Source organism: Spea bombifrons, chromosome 4 (genome assembly GCF_027358695.1).
Source record: "Spea bombifrons isolate aSpeBom1 chromosome 4, aSpeBom1.2.pri, whole genome shotgun sequence".
NCBI lineage: Eukaryota > Metazoa > Chordata > Amphibia > Anura > Pelobatidae > Spea > Spea bombifrons.
The window spans coordinates 100,848,413-100,855,858 of record NC_071090.1 but is presented as its reverse complement, the minus strand read 5'-3'; positions in this window follow the sequence as shown (position 1 = coordinate 100,855,858).

Sequence of the window (7,446 nt, the reverse complement as noted above, 5' to 3'; positions counted from 1 at the left end):
CTAGAGACCCCAAATTAAATTATCTAAACATAAACTAGTTTAACTTTGAAATCCTGATGAACTGTAAATTAACTGCAAATATTATTAAAATCAGCCATTTAGCCTGTGCGGTATGTGAGTAACCATCTCATCCCTGGAGCTCCTTGCATTTTTACAGCAAAACTTATTTTTGGTGTAAACGTGATTTTATTTCTCCCTTTGCCATCATTTCTTTGGGATTGTAAGGGGGAAGTATGGCGTGTGCTTCTGTGAGTGAATGTATGGAAAGTATGGTGTGTGCTTCTGCGAGTGAATGGAGATATGAAAGGCGTGTGAATGGTCAGTAATTAGGGTTGAAGCCTTGACGTGGCATTAGGAAGTTAAATTACGGCACGACAAGTAACATTTGCAAAATCTACACCCCTTGGCGCATCAAATGAGGGGCTGCATGTGTTTCTAGTACAAACCTGGAGTGCGCAAGACACAAATGAACATGTCGCTATGGTTAGAAAAAACATATTTTCTAGCCAAAGCGACATATTCCATCATTATTTGTGCAGTCAACTTTTGTCCTAGAAATACATGTAACCCCTCATTTGAAGCTCCAAGGGGTGTAGTTTCTTGAAATGTGTACTTTATGTACCCTAATTTAACTTCCCAGATGTCTAGACCACTTTAACTTCAGATATGGCAGATTGGAGAATCTTGTTAAAAAATTGTCTTAACATTTAGGGGTGATGCCTGCATTTAGACAGCTCTAGACAGCTGGGAAGTTAAATTATGGTACATAAAGTATATATTTTCAGAAACTACACCCCTTGGCGCACCAAATGAGGGGCTGCATGTATTCGTAGCACAAGACTGGAGTGCGCAAGACATAAATTAACTTGTCGCTTTTAATTTAATTTTATTTTTTTTTATTTGTGTGATATTCACTTATTTGCTGTGCACGGCAGATTTGTGATACAAATACAAATAAGACCTCATTTGCTGCAGCTGGGGGTGTTGTTTCTAAAAAATATATAGTTTTGTTGGCATCATTTAACGATCCAGGCAGCTAGAGCTGTTTAATTGACGGCAGCCATGCATTAAATTTAAAGATGTCTTTTGTGATAGTCTAGTAAATTGAACTTTTAGCAATGAAATATTAGAAAAACACAGTCTACTCTTCTCAATTCCGGTTTATTTTAGACCGGTTACCTACTACAAATATTTAGCAACACAGCTTTTGATATTAGAGTTTAGAAAAATAAAATTACAAACTACCGTATTTGCTCGATTATAAGACGACCCTGATTATAGGGCGACCCCCCAAAATCTGAATATTAATTTATGAAAAAAAGAAAAAGCCTGAATATAAGACGACTCTATAGGAAGCATGTTCCATTTTTTGCCCTGTAACATCCAAAGCACATAAAAAAACATACTTACACAGGACACTTACATTAAAATATGTTGTGGTATTTGGTCAACTGAACTAGGGACGATTATCATCGGAAAATATTACAAAAATATTTTTAGAAATATTTTCCCTGTAGTAGACATACTAAATTTCCAAAAAAAACAACTAAAAATGGCAGAGAAAGTTCTATCTGCCCTCGAAAAATCAATATGTAATTCATGTGGGTGGATGGAAAGTTTAAAATGAGTTCATTTAGCTAGAATTTGGAATCATTATTCTGGTGAGCACCAACTTGACTTCTGCCTCTTTTAGTAAAATGTGCTAAAGCCAACCCTGGCGAGAATCATCCAAACTGCGCTCAGTTTGGGTGGTTTACTTAAAGGCTAGAAGGAGTCATTCACTAAAGGGTAGAACCTTGAGCCAGTGTTCTTGATATGCTGAGCAAAAACATAGTGAATCATCTAAAGGTGTTATCAGCGATGGCCCACTGGATTATAGGCAACCATTTTGGCCGACAAAGACGCCTACAAAGCAAGTTAGTGTAAGAATAGGATAGTGGAGGTTCCTGGGGAAATATTCCCCACTGACAAAGATTATGTCACACCCCGTATGATGTAATAGGTAATGGATATCACAGCAAGAGGAGAACAAAGCAGAAGTCAGATTGAGGACTGGTCAATACAAGGCATAACAACTACTGCAAGAACAGTAGAGCACAAGCTGGGATAGAACCAGATATAACCATAAGAGTTACACTAACTAACGGGAGGAGAGAAATGCAGTTAAACTGGTTTAAGATCTAGATCAAGTTGTCGCATAAACTAAACACAGTAAATCCCGGAAAGGTTACAATAATCAGCTTGGGGACAGTGCCAGAGTTAAATACGCTACTAATACGGTGCATATCTGTCCATTGAGTAGCCATTCTTGAAACGGCCTTATTGTCTTAATTTCTATAGGCCTTTATAATATGCATAAATAACAAAGGGGTTAAAGAGGATTTAACATTTTCCCCAATTACTGTAGTTATATTTCTGATTGTTGTTGATTGGTTCAAGCAGACTTTGTAAGGACTGTGGATGCGTAGAAGGGAGTTAATGTCAGGATAGGAAATCTATTATTGCCCCCATATGCCACATACTATATCCTCCCCCAGAATACATAGTCCGTTAAACCAAATTATCTCCAGATTAAATTACACTGATTAAAAAGCAAAAAAAACCACACAAGTTAAGGCCCTTAATAAATCAATTCAATTTCGGTCACACAGCTAACCTATGAGTAGACACCCCTATCGTTCCAAGCTTGTAGACCACCATGTAGATATCCTGCCACCTATGGGTAGAGAGCCCTATCGTTCCAAGCTTGTAGACCACCATGTAGATATCCGGCCACCTATGGGTAGAGAGCCCTATCGTTCCAAGCTTGTAGACCACCATCTAAATTGCAAAGGCTGAACTGGACTATATCTCTTTTTTCAAGCTTCGTATCCAGCCATGAGGTTACCAAGCACTCAGTTATTCAAACTTTTCTTTAATGTATAAACAATAGCCCGTACCCTTAACACTCACCACAAGCAATGGTTACATTTTTCCATCAACGTTTTTGTTCACACAACAAGTTGCATTTGTGACATTTTTAACCCTATGAGACAGATGGGGGTCACTGTGTGTTGCTTACTGTAAACAAAGCATAGTGTAAATGATAAATAAGAAAGCCTAACGCGATGGTTCAAATAACTGCCGTGTGTTGGGTAAACCCAATAGGAAGTATAAAATGTATGCTTAATTCTACAATTAACAATGTTTCTTTTAGGTAACAGTTTTGGGAGACATACCGTACGTAGCTTACTTGTCAGGTTTCTAAATGTCTGAACCTTTCTAATCAGAATTTATTGTATGTGGGCATATTGTGATACACACCGTAATTCAGCGCTTGTTACTTGTCATAAGGTTACAAAGCTATCCGGAATCTAAGACAAGACCAAGTACTGATTAAGGTCTAAGTCTTTACATCAAGAAAAACGGGCTGATCTTATCTGCTGTCAAATGCTACGTTTCTGTGTTTGCGGGGCTTTGATATCTCATGGCTGGAAAGTGACTTATTTGACGGTCACAAAGTCAGATGAAAAGCCTTGGTAAAGCCCATGCCCGTAGCTAAACAGCACCCCTCGTTTTATTTTGGTTCTGAAAATGCTTGACCTCTCAACTTTTCATGATTGATTTGTTCTTCAAAACTGATGGAGATTAGTTAAGGAAGCTATTTCTTGGCCAGCGACCATCTATATAACCAAAACCATATCACATGGACTCATGAAAGAGACATTTTCCGCAAGAGGACATTATATCTGCTTACAATATGTAACCAGTATTGCGTATATGTTTCTCTGTTTATAAAGCTCCAATAAAAGTCCATCAAGTTCAACCCTTCTACCCATCCTTCCTGCCTTTGATCCAAAACAAGGCAAAATGCCTACCTTGGTTGTATATGAAATCTTCGCTCTTCCAGTCTCAGAGGGTGGCCTCTTGTTCTTTGTACATTTCTGTTAATAAACAGGTCACTGGAGAGCTCTTTATATCGGCCCTGTACATATTTATACAATGTTATAAAAATTCCCTTCATGACGCCGTTTTTCTAGTGTATATAGATGCAACATTATTAGTCTCTCTTCATAAATAATATCTTCCAATCCCCTGATTAATTGCGTAGCCCTCCTGTGAACCTTTTTTTACATTGTGTTCTTTTTAAGAAACGGTGCCCAGAATTGCACCACATATTCCAGGTTAGAAGAATTTTTTTTCTTCTCCCATGAATCAATAACCTGTTTTGTACATACCAATATCTTATTGGCTTTTGCAGCTGCTGACTGGCGCTGTGCACTGCTGTCAAGTCTTTTGTCTACGATGGAAAACATTTAAAGGTTTGTTGATGGAACATAAACGTAAAATGGATGTGGTATGATTGAAGACGGTTGTAATATATAGAAATTTGGCAGAATATATGCATAATAATATAAAAAGCAAGGCATTTAGGTACACCAGTACAGGTCACAAATGTCAGACTAACAAATGCCTTATTCGCCTATGTAGAATATTGCTTTTTAATAAAGGGGATTTGTCACCGTTTAAAATACCCAGAGTAAAACACATAAATGGCAGAAAAACAATAAATTGAGGACCTCTTCATCTGATGGAGGTCTCTGGAAATGGCACCAAGTGGCGCGCAATCTTCTCAACAAGCTTCCATCCAAAGGACTCCGAGTTCTCCCATACTGTTCCATGCAAATGCTGAAGTTTCACATTGCTCCACCAAGCAACTCAGGTTCTCAGCTAGAACACGGGATGACCTTAATCTGGACAACTAAAATGCCAGTGTGGCATCTTCTGATGGAAACATTGTTTTTCGGGATCACAGATATGCTTTATAATTTACCATAGAGTGGTAGCCCACAGTCCCCAACGGAAAGGACAATCCAGGGGTGAGAAAGAATAAATCAAGACAGTATCATTCCAGCTATTGTGTAATTATTTAATTGTTAAGTATTCACAAAGTGTCACACAAGTTATACATTCCCAGATGTAGATTTCATCAGCTGTTGAGTACAAGCCCTGTAGCCCATATTAAAAAAAGAAAACTTGAAAGAAGTTCTGATCTTTTTTTATTATCCACATCTAGTACTTAAACTTAAAGTTTCCTTACTTTGTTATATTTCAAATGTTCCATGACCTTTTTTATTTTCCTTAACATAATGACCTAAATATATTGGAATCGTTAGTGACAATTACATTTCCAGGATTCATTCTAATTTTGGATTTCCCTTTTGTCTTTATGTTTACCGTTAATTATTTGCTTTCGCGTAGCGTGGTTTTATCAGTTGGGACTTGAACTGCTGGAAGCTCTCTGTACTTGAAAAGCCAAATATATAAATAACCCTTCAGGCCTGTAGTCCCAAGCGTCATTACAGTCTATTTCTAACATCTATACAATTCTACTTCTTAATGAAATTAGGTAACGGCTTGCCATGTTAAATGATAATATAGTGTTCCATATCAGAGTTCTTCAGTGTATTTCCAGTCTAGGCATATCGAGCCACACGACACCCAGCCCCCCACCAAAGGACTACCCTGGAGGGTGGCAGGTAAGGAACTGTGATACCAAGAAACCCCAGTGGTGGTTACAAGTTGAATAACAGGGTGCGCATTCAAAAGATATACCGTATATCAGAAAAGTATAGTCAATGCAAAGAAAGAAAGGACACCTGACCATTATACCAACAGGGACTTTGATGACATCACATTCTAAATACATAGACATTAATATGTAGTTGGTCCCCGTTTGCAGTTATAGCAGCTTCCACTCTTCTGGGAAGGCTTTCTACAAGATTTTGGAGAGTTTTTGTGGGAATTTTTGCCCATTCATCCAGTAGAGCATTTGTGAGGTCAGACACTGATGTTGGATGAGAAGGCCCGGCTCCAGTTCATCCCAAAGGTGTTGGATGGGGTTGAGGTCAGGGCTCTGTGCGGCCGGTCAGGTTCTTCCACCCCAAACTCATCCAACCATGTCTTTATGGACCTTGCTTTGTGCGCCACCTATATGGACAAAAGAATTGGGACGCATCTCTTAATTATTGAAATCAGGGTTTGGGCTCCTTACTTCCAGTGAAGGAAAATCTCCATGCTTCAGCATACCAAGACATTTTGGACAATGCTATCCTTCCAACTTTGTGGGAACAGTTTGGGAAAAAACCTTTTTTATTCCAGCATGACTCTGCCCCCCAGCGCACAAAGAAAGGTCCATAAAGACACGGTTGATTATGAGCTCTTTTATGCGGATTATATCTAAAAATGAATTCTAGTGCATTGCTTGAAAAGCCGTTTCATCTGATAGAAACCAACGTAATCATGTCTGGGAACTTTCTAAACGAGCTGACCCTGAGACTTGTGAAATATTAACCCTTTAAGACTGTGTGACCCTGAGAATTAGCCCTTTCACCCTGAGATTGGGACAAAAACTCTGAGACTCTGGCTCAAACCCTGAGAGTTCCCAGGTATGAATAAAATGTACCAGTAAATAGGGTCATGGCACTGGCAGCCGTGCTGGTAAAAAGTAACTACTGGGCACCGAGTGTAACTGGGCAGTGTTTGTTATATTATATGTGATAATATTCTCTGTACACCCAGGGACTGCTGATTGCTTCAGAGTCTTTCTGCATTCCTCTACAAACACGCTTACCTCAGATATACATAGTCTAGCATATGTGTTTTTCAGTAAATAAAAGAGGCTTTGGCAGTACAGGTTTAGGCAAACCTAAAGAGGGATTTATTTACTCATAAACAGGTCTCACGTAGATCTTCATGACCTTTAGCGAGAAACATAGATGGAGTTACGGCATGCGCTGGATGTATGTACTCCAAACCAGAAAATGTGACCACAACAGTGAAAGGCTATGTTGATGTAAAATTTCGGGGTCCATCTCCATCTCAGGGGCATACCTAGGGTATTTGGCACCCGGGGCGGATCCTGTAGGTGGCACTCCCCCACCCAAAAAAAAAATTGTTGGCAATTTTGTAAAAATTTGTAAACTGTATGTCAACTGGAAAATTAGAAAAAACAAATTATGAACTTATAAATAAAGTTTAAATAAATAACATTTAATGAACATATATGGTACAGCATAACTCCTATCACTGTATACTGAGACAGACATTGATGGTGGTATAAAGATAACTACCATCACTGCCTGTGCCACCTCTGCCCCTGAAACAGCCTGCCTGTGGTCCAACTCTGCCCCTGAAACAGCCTGCCTGTTCCACCTCTGCCTCTGTAGCAGCCTGCATGTGCCACCTCTGCCCCCAAAACAGCCTGCATGTGCCAACTCTGCCCCCAAAACAGCCTGCATGTGCCAACTCTGCCCCTGAAACAGCATACCTGTGCTAACTCTGTCCCTATAGCAGTCTGCCTGTGCCACCTCTGCCCCTGAAACAGCCTGCCTGTGCCAACTCTACCCATGAAACAGCCTGTGCCGACTCCACTTGGTAAGCCACTCGCCTACTCTCATGGCAGTG